The sequence below is a fragment of the Ursus americanus genome, chromosome 21 (genome assembly GCF_024610735.1).
Source record: "Ursus americanus isolate L20-20 chromosome 21, mUrsAme1.1.p, whole genome shotgun sequence".
Taxonomy (NCBI): Eukaryota; Metazoa; Chordata; class Mammalia; order Carnivora; family Ursidae; genus Ursus; species Ursus americanus.
The window spans coordinates 4,428,008-4,438,282 of record NC_142147.1 but is presented as its reverse complement, the minus strand read 5'-3'; positions in this window follow the sequence as shown (position 1 = coordinate 4,438,282).

Here is a 10,275-nt window from a genome sequence, read left to right as displayed (position 1 = left end):
TCTGAAAATTCCACAGGACCATGTCTCATAGAAATCTCTAGTCTCACAAGTATGCTCATATGTGCACAAGGGTGCTGCCCAGTCCTCTGTCCGTGTCTCCGTGGGTTTCAGATAAGGCTTAGGGCAGAGAGGGCGTGGGCCGCACCAGAGTCATGCCGGGCAGGGGCCACAGCTGGGGCTGGTGCGGGATGAGGCCTGGAGAGCCCAGCATGCTAAACCGATGTGGCAGACCGGACCCTGTAGGCCAGGGTATAGCCGGCAGACTCCAGAGGTTTATTTTTGTAGAGGAAACAACATTTAAAAATTAAATCCTGCGTAGAAACCTGGATTTCCAGCTTCACCCAGAAACACTAGAGCATTAGACCCCACAGGCAGGGCGTGAGGGCAAGTGTGGCCCCAGGCCCGGGTCCTCCCCAGCCTCTCCACCACTGGCCCCTTCATGCTTTGCGTGTCTGCCTGGGCCCTGAAGGCTTCAGGCCTCGCACCTAGAAGAGAGATAGGGGACTGCAGTCTCCAGGCAGCATGAAGGGACAGGAAGCGCTCACGCAGCCTGGGCAGCTTGGCCCTCTTCCTCAGCGAGGGGAGGGCCTGCCCAGAGTCCCCATCCACTCGCCCACCAAGAGCAGCCAGGAGAAGAAGGGAGAGCAGCTAAGGGGAGCAAGTCAGGTCAGCTCAGGTTTGCAGTCCCAGGGGGATGTGCGCCATTAAAAGGGAGAAGAAGGGGAGAAAGGAGCAGGAGTAGAGGGAGGAATGGAGGAGAAGGAGGAGGAGGAGGGAGGAGGAAGAAGACGGCAGGAAGAGGGAGGAGGAGGAATTGAAGGTGAGGAGAGGCACAGCACAGTCTCCTGCTTCCTGTTTGATGCCCGTAGGAGGCACGCAGGAGGGCTAGCCAGCCACCAGGCTGCACCTTGTCACCCTGCCTTTGTGCAGGGCACACCGGCCTGCACACGCACACTCCATCTGCACACGCACCATCCATGCACGCACCGTCTGGGCATACGCACACCATTTACACACACCTATGCTGTCTGTCACACCAGTTGTCCGTGCAGACAAATGCTATCACCGCGCGCGCACACACACACACACACACACGCGCAGGGGGCAGGCTGTCTGCACACCGGCGGCCCATCTGCACACAGGGATACTCGTGCACTCACACACACACACGCACAGCCTCCCTGCATCTGTGCGGTCAGTGCGCATAAACACAGCATGTGCCCCCCTCCCGTGTTCTGAGAGCGCACCCCTGCGACCGCAGGCCCTGGATAAAAGGGTTGGGCTCGAAGGCCAGGGCCCGTGGGGAGAGCGTGCCCGCACCAGAGTCTTTGAGGGGACAGGCCGCAGGGCGTGTGCCGGAAGCACACAGCAGAGAGGTTGGCAATGCCTGGAGGCAGGACCCAGGATGGCCATCCTCCCAGTTCCACCCCTGCCCAGAGACGGGGCTGCAGGGGTGGGGAGAGCTGCGCCCCTCTGTCAGGCCTCCAGGGTTACTCTAGGCACACTCTGCCACTCTCTTACCATGAAGCACCCCGCCGTTCTGTCACCCTAAGCTCTGTCGCCTTGCACAGATGTGACACCCCCTTCCCCTCAACTTGGCCACTGTGGGCTCCCCCCAGCCATCCCCAGCCGGGGGTTCCAGAAGCCACGCTCTATCCCTCCTGCCTCGGCACAGGCAGCACTGTGGAGACCCCGTGGGGTCAGTGCCCTCGAGGACCCCCACCAGGGAGCTCTGAGTGTGGAGCCCACCAGAGTCCGCTCCTCTGTGTTCCGGCTTGCCTTTCCCCAGCCACCAGCAGGGCCCTGTCTCAGCCACACACCCAGCAGGTGCTCTCAAAAGGCTTGCCAGGCTGGGTTGAAACTCTTAACACCACCTCTCTAAAGTGCACGGAGCAGAATCGAAACTTGACAAAAATTCTCGTGCCCATTCTCCACCCTTGCCAGCTCCCTGACCTGAAAAGAGCAGGACAGGGTGTTCTGTTCCCCGGGGACAGCTGGCAGGCCGAGCCAGAGAGAGGTAGGAAAGGGGCACAGGCCAGTGTGGACAGGGTCTCTCCCCAGCCTCCCACCTCTTCCCAAACGGAGAACCTTATTCAACAGCTTTTTTTCTTGGAAAGGGAAAAATGACATTTTGAAACATTACTGTGAAAAATTAATTTAGGTCTGAAGCATCAAAGACATTTTGCAAACAAAACCAGGGCATTTTGTGGCTGGCGACTGCCCGAGTTTAAACCCCCAGGCGCCCCAGCCCAGCCAACAAACCCCAGGGGGTGTAAGGACCTCACCCACCTGCAATTGCTCTCCAGGGGAAAAGCGTGGCCAGGCTCCAGAGCCCAGGGGGACAGGAGAGTAATCACACGCGTGCAAAGCCAAGGCAGCCCCCGGCTCCCCAGGCAGGGTGACCTTTTGTCAACTTCGGACGGGAACACAAATCTACCGTCACTCTGGATCGGCCTTGATTGGATCAAAATCCCATTGGAAAACGGGGGGGGGGGAGGCAATAAAACCTCCAGAATTGATATTAAACCACTGACATTTCACAAGCCGAGCGGTTCTGGCAGCTGCCAGTCTACCGGCAGGAGGAACTCTAAAGGGGCAAGTCAGGCGTGAAGGTCATGGCGGTGCCGAGGAGCCTCTCCCAGGCCCGGGCATCAGCACGGAGGGGCCAGGGGCCTAGCTGGCCAGGGCCCAGCATGCTCAGGCCAGGGTGGGAGCCCCTGCCTGGGGGTCCATGTATTTTTCCAGGTGCACCCCAGCAAGAGAGATGAGTGGACCTCCAGGGCCATCCAGACCAGAAGCTCGGCGGCTCTGCAGAGATAATGTCAGACCTGGAGTCTGTGCCTGTTTCCCTGCCCCAGCGCCCTGCTGGGCAATACCTACTGCAGCCCAGCAGCGGGGGGAGCCACTATCCAGGGTGAAACAGGACACACAGACATTCCTTTGAGCAACGCGCCAGGAACTGTGCAAACGCCTTGGCTTCCTGCCACTCAGCACACACAGCCCCCGCCACGTGCCAGGCCAAGTGTCCAGAAAGGTCCAGGCCCACGTTCTTTTCCTGCAGGTAACCCACCTTGGGCAGGAGCAGGGAGGCAGGCTGAAATAAAGCACTCTACCAGAACCAGGCACCTGTGCGTGCCACCGTATGCGGACAAGGAGGGGGACTCGAGAGCCCTCGTGTTTACTCCCAAACGCCACCAACTCCAGGCCCAGACCTACAGGTGCCGGCCTCAAGGAGCAAGTGGGAGAAGGAAGCCCTGTCCAGGGCTCAGGGAGCCCAGGCAGCCACTCCAGAGATGGCACATCCTGCCGCGTCCCTCACGCCCCCCACCCGCGGAAATGGCAGATGTCACTTAACCATGACAGCAAGCCCAGCTGTGGCCTCAGAGTACTTCTCAACACAGAGCCCCAGTAGCAAGCAGCACCTCACGGGAGTCGGCCCGTGGGAAGACAGCAGGTCTGAGCCTTCCTGAAGTAAGAGCTTAACCGGGCATGAGGGGTGTTCTGAGTGCGAACGGGAGGAGGAGATCATGAGGAAGGCTTCCTGGAGGAAGAGTCTGGAAGCAGGATTCAGTCGGAAGAGCGAGTGGATAGGCAGGTGAGCAGACCCTGGCCTGGAGCAGAGATGGTGTGGCGGGACCATGGGGCTGGGGGCTGCAAAACAGCACAGCAGGAAGCATCATCAGCCCAGCACTGGGGCACTGAGATGGGGCCGGAGGGGAGCCTTCCCCAGAGCACAGGTTCCACTTCAGCTCTGGATGGTGGCAGGAGATGGAGAGCCCGTTCTGCTCCCTCACTCTCCAGAGCCAGCCCCAAGAAGTGGCACCAAGGGCAGCGCGGCTCGGGCACGGGGGTAACCGCCTGTGGGCCGCAGTGACTCCTGGTCCCCCACAGGGATGCTCCGGTCAGGAGCTTCTAGGTGGTAGCCCGGAAAGATGTAGAAAGATGCCAAAACCTTAGGGTCCTGGAAATAGAGCCATCCGTCAGCTGGACAGGCGTCTCCGGAACTGCTTCTGGGGCCCAGAAATGCCGGGGACACGGGACCAGAGTCACCAGCGTGAGTCTTCCCCATGACAATTCACGAAGCCACTTTATGGAGGGAGCCCCACAGGAGCCCTAGGAGGCAGGGATCACGCTGCCCTCTGATGGAGAGCAAAGGCTCAGCTCAGCGTGGGGGAGAGACTCAGCCCAGACCCACCAGGCTTCCACCACCCCATCTCTGCCCCCGTAGCCCCGGGCCCGGGGCCGTGGTTCTCCGGCCGCATGAGGCCAACTCCCCAGAAGGCTCCTCAATCCCAGATTCAGGGAGCCGCCGCGGACACCTCTGGCCCCCAAAAGCATCTGCCCCGGAACCATCGAACATCTCGCCACAGGGGAGACCTTGCTGTGGGTCGAGAGGAAGCACTGGAGCCAGAGCCCTGACCCTCGGGCTGACCCCTGGCCATTATTAGCCAGCTCTGTGTTTCTAATCACCGTCCTCGCCATTAACGTGAAGAAAGCACATCGGGAAATAACAGGGTTTTATCTCAAACCGATCGATCTGCTCAGATCCGTCTGGCCCCGGCCTCTTAATTCTCCGTAATGTCAAAGCAATTTTTGGTTAAGTATACAGTCTGTCCTCTACTAAATTAAACTAATAGATCTAGTGGGAAATAAAACCCCAAGTGTATTGAGAATATTAAAAATTTTTAAAAATAAACTCTTCATGGGTCTGTAAGATTTACTTTGGCAAATGATGAAACAAATAACACACGGACAGGCCGTAATAAGATTCATTAGGGGACACTCAGCAACGATGGTCACTTCCCCGCAGGCCGCACCACCCCGACCAGGCACCCGGGCTCGAGGATGGCCAGGCAGTACCCTGAAATCCCCCAGCCACATCCTCACGACACAAACGCCAGCAGGACACACGCTTGAGAATGTGGACCATGGCGGCTGGTCCCGCAGCTCACGGGCTGAGCATTCTGCTACAAACCCTTCATCTCAAAAGTCCGTGCTCCCATTCCCCGCGCAGTCAGCATGCTGGGACCCCCTCTTTACAGATAGGGAAAGCGAGGCTCCGAGAGGCCAAGACAAGACCAGGATCTGAACCGGAGCCCATCGGATTCCACACACCCGGACACTGCCTTGCTCTGTTTTGTTTTGATTCATTTGGCTTTTGACTTCATTTTTCATTGAGTGATCACTGGCCTAGGCCACGAGGCAGGATCCTGCACAGACGGGGCTCAGCAGAGCCCGTGTCTGAAGCCTCCAGAGCCAGCCCACCTGCTATTCCTGCCAACCCCGGCCTGGCACCTGTGGGCATGGGCATGGGAGGCGCAAGAGAGGAGAAAGGTGAGGCAGGAACGAAAATCCCATTTTGCCGTTGGAGAAACTGAGGCTCAGGGGCTTTCCCAACCGCACCTCAAGGTCCCAGGCACCTCTGGCGGGCTAAGGAAGGGTGGGGTAAACCCTTTGCCCCTAAGACTTGGGCACCGTGGGGCTCGCCCTGAAACCCTCACACCAAGTGTGCTGCTTGCCACAAGCCAGCTCTCAAGTGCAAAGAGAGTGGGGAGAAGAGAAGGGTGACAGGTGAGGTCTCACCGTAAGGCCCCTCCTCAGAGCTAGGTCCAGATAAGGACAGGTCTGCGGCAACCCCTTGCTCCTGCTCCCAGCTCTCCGACCTGCCCCCACCCCTACCTCACGCTGCTGTCAGTCAGACCTCCTCCTTGCCACGTTCAACACTAGCCAATGGTCCCATCGTGCTTCTTCTTCTGGACTCTTCCCTGCCTCCTCACCCCTGCCCAGGCCGAAACTCATCTGGGATGTTGATGCATCCTAACCACAGCCCACTGAAGCCAGGCAAATTCCTCTCTGCCCACAGGCCTGAGCAGAAAGGCCACACATGCAGGAAGTCTTACTCCCAGTCCCCGCTCCCTGAAGTTGCCCTGCCAGGACTGGGGTCACTCTGCGCTCGATTTTTTTCCTCATTAGGGTCCAAGCCCCACAACCAGGATCGTGTCCTATTCACCTCTGAGCCCCACCATTCTAGGCACAGAAATCTTTACCGTGGCTAGAAGGCTGCATGCGCCCTGGCCTGCCTGCCGAGCCCCCCGAGCCCCACTGTGCCCCCTTCACTTACGAGGGTCCGCCACCTTCTTCCCTCCACCTGCCCAGCCTGCCATACCCTTGGCCTTCGCACTTGCCACGCCATCTGCCTGCAGCATTCTGCCTCTCCCAGGTGTCTGCCTAGCTGACCGCTTCAGGTCTCCCTCTGTCCACCGCGGCTCCCACCAGGTGTGTCTGTGTGCGAGCACACGTGTGCGCGTGCATGCGTGTGTGGGCTGCGGGTCGTGTGTTACGCACAGCTAAGGTGATCAGGTCTGGGTTTTGTTTCTTGCTGCAGGTGTATCTCTCCCCACTTCTGGGCTGGAATGGAGGCTCCCTGCAGGCAGGATGCTACGGATTCCCCGCAGCCTGCACACTATAAAGTCCGCGTCTCCACGTATGTGCGGATAAATGAATAATGCACTCTCAGGACACGTGGGCTGGGTAAATGCTTGAGGTGAAGCAGGCTCTGCCTGGAGTGTCTCCCCTCATTCCGTCTCTCCAGGCAATCCACAAGCCTGATCAATCCTGTCTCCGACAAGCAAACAAACAGCCCCAGGTGCAGGGGACCCAGAGCAGTGACACCCATGCAGGAATGACAAGCCAGACCTGGGACTGCAAGCCAGGCCTGCTTCTCAGGGCGCATCCGGGCAGGGCCGGGGCAAGGGCAGGCCCACCTCCCTGATGGCCTGGAGACACGGTGTGAGCGGAGGACCCGCTCTTGTCTCCCAGCGATGCAGGGGCCAGAGCCCCACTGTCAGCCTCCTGGACGCGGGGCCAGAAGAGGACAACAGGTAGCCAGACTGTGAGCTTTGCCACTTGCCTTCCCCCATGTCTTAGGGGCAGCCAGGGCACAGAGAGGGCCAGCCTCCGGACCTCCGTCTGGAGAAGCTGACCTGATGTTTGCCCCTGGAGGGGAGTAGTCCCGGGGTGGACTTCGGGCCTTTATCCCGTGACAGGATGGCCACTGAATGACTAAACTGGCCAAAAATAAAAGCCCCCATAAATCTGGTATTTCCCTTTAAGCTGTCGGGTACACAGAGTGTGCCGGGATTATTGATAGAAAAGTTTATGGACGGGCTGCATCTTAAAATCAAATACATTACCCAAAATCAATGTTGCTGTACGCGGTACGGGGAGGACAGGAAGGTCAGCCGAGACAAGAATATCGAAACCAAAACTCCAAGAGGACCTGAGCATTAAAATAAATAAGTTTTGAAAGTGAGTTCCAGGAAACACATTCACTTAGGGCTGTAATTTAAGGGCACTTTCACGAAAGGCTGGGCAGTCTTTTTAAAGAGAGCTTTTCGAAGTGCCTTTGAGAGTCTAGTGAATCCGTCCACAAAATGGCACTGACAAGCGCTGCACAGCCCGACTGGCCGCCCAGCACAGCAGCGCAGAAGGACCCGGCCGGACAGAGCGGGGTGGCCACCGGCGAGCACCCAGTGCACGTGGGTCCGGTACGCGGTGGGCCCAGCGGTCACGCCACAGGACGGCCCACCGCCAGGTCCCTGCACGCAGTGATCCTGCAGGCATTTTGGAGCCTGCGAATGGAGAGAGGGAAAGAGAAACCTTGTAGTCCAAAGGGTGTCGGTTACGGCCTACTGATGAACATTCAGGATCGGAGACGTGACCGTTCTGAAATGCTCTCAAAAGTCCATCAGAGGGAAACTGGCCTCACGTCACAGGACCGACATATCCTCTAAACAGGGCATCTTTGTGGGAACCCAAGGGACAGTGGCAATTGCTAGGGGTGAGTGGGGTGAGTGACTATGTCCCCAGAGAGAAGTTTCCTTTTGTGAAGGGAACCAGAGAAACTGCACACGCTCCATCAGAGATGCCATCTTTAGAGCCTCCAACTGAGACCTTGTTCCACGTCTCAGCAGAGAGAAGGAACCAGCTCCCCTGCAGAAAGGGGGGGAAGAGGCCAAACCCCCTTCCTGCCACAACTAACAGCACTCCCGGTCGCAACATTTCCTGAGCCTCACCGAGGGCTGGCCTCGCTGGGAGTTACAGACGCAGAGAGCGAGGGCGCAGCTGCTACCCTCACAGTCTGCGAGAGGGGACGGAAGAGCAAACAGACCCTCTGCTCACAGAACTCCTGGGCACCTTTCAACAAGCAGGGAAGAAGCTGCAAGGCAGGGTCAGGCTGCCGTCAACCAAGGGCAGAGGGGTCCTGCTCTCCATATCAACTGGGTACAGAGGCCAGAGTGTCCCCTGGAGCAGGGAAAATTGGAGTGTTCTGGTTGAGAGTTAGAACCCCGGAGTAAGACAGACCCGGGCTAAAGCTTTGCTCTGCCACTGACTAGCTGTGTGACGGGCGGCTAGTTCCTCAAGTTCTCTGAGCTTCAGCCACAACAGCTCTAAAATGCAGCGAAATCACAGTGTCTATCCCACAGGGTCGTTATAGGGGTTAAATGAGCTCATTCATTCACTCCACAACTATTTATTTTTTAGTTTACTAAAATTTATTTATTAGTTTACTCTATGCCAGACCCTGTCTAGGTGCCAGAGATGTGTCAGTGAACAAGGCAGCCAAAGAGCCCCATCCTGGTAGAGACTACAGGCCACAAACAAGAAACACAATAAATAAGGATATTGTACCATATGTTGGAAGGCTTAAGGGAAGGAGGAAAAAAGAGAGTAGGGTGAGGGGAGTGCTGGGGAAGAGAACATGCAGACTGCACTATAAAAACGGTGGTCCCAGGATCCCGGTTGAGAAGACAAGTTCTTAACTAAAACCAGAAGAACATGACAGAGTTTGTGGACCAGGTATGGGGAAGGAGCATCCCAGTCAAATGATACAGCTGGTGCAAAGGCCCTGGGGTGGTGCCAGGGTGTTGCACTGTAGGAAGAAAGCCAGGGTGTCTAGAGTGATTGGGGAAAGGACAGAGAACACAAGATGAAGACAGAGCAGTGGAGAGGGAAACAAACAGACATGACATGGAAACATGTCAGACATGACAAGGCTGGTGGTGTTTATCCTGAGTGGAAAAGGAGCCACTGGTAGGGTTTTGAGCAGAGAAAGGATGATCTGATTTCTGTTTGGGAAGGGTGGCTTGATTGTCATGGTGAGAACTAATGCATGGAAAGTGTATACCCAGTGCCTGATACATGAAAAGCATGTGAAAGTATAGCCGTTATTCTTGTTAATAACACCAACTCACGAAGTGCACAAGATACACCTTACCGCAAGATACACCTTACCCCACAAGGTGCTTCAAGTCTAGAAAACTCACAGATCTCACGGATAACCCAGGTGTAACTCCCTCTAGCTGCCAGAATTCTCCCCTTGCGTATCCCTGATCCCTGGCCATTCATCTCTGCCTGTATCTGGCTTCAGGACAGAGATTTCCACCTCCCCAGGCAGGCCTCTGCACAGTGGGCTGGCTCTCGCCATCAGAACCCTGCCTGGAATCAGTCCCCAAATGAATCTGCCTTCCTAGAATCCCACCGAGGTGCTGAATCTCCGTAGCACAGTGCAAGTCTGCCCCCTCCCTTCAGAAGCTGAGGACGGCAGTGGGGCCTGCAGGGTCTTCCGTGCAGCAACCCAAGGCAGTTTCTAAAGGAAGGTGGGATTTCTACCGGAGAGCTCCTGGCCCTAGGAGGATGAAATGACAGAAGGCAGCTGGCGACTGCCTCCTTGGGTTGGAGTCCCCAGAGAGAAACTGTAGGAAGAAGAGGAAGGCCCTAGACATTCCTCCCTTTCCAGCCACAGACCTTGGCAAACAAGGGCTCCCTAGCTGAGCAGCAGTGGCCTGAGGGGGTGGGAATGACTCCTTGGTCACAGATGGGGATACTGAAACCCAGGCCCAGGAAGGGCAAAGGGCACACTGTCCAGGGGCATCCTATTGGTAAGAACAAAGCTTAGGAAGGGACTGACGCTACTTGCCACCGAGGTTGCCGGCCCTGGGCAACACACATCAGGTCTGCTGCTGGGAAGACCTGCCCTCTGGGTTTCCTTCTCCCCAGCTCGCTCTCGGGGAGCACTCTGGTGGTCCCTCCAGGAAGCCGGCAAGCCAAGCCAGGAAAACAGACACGGCAACTGTCAACCCGAGGGGGGCCTCTCACTCCCTCTTGTAGGACTGAGCTGAGAGGTTAGGGCCAGGAAGATAGGGACAAATGAACTGAAATCCGCGATTCGGGTCTCCCATGGGAAGGGAAGTGAGAGAGACCCAAGCCTAGCTG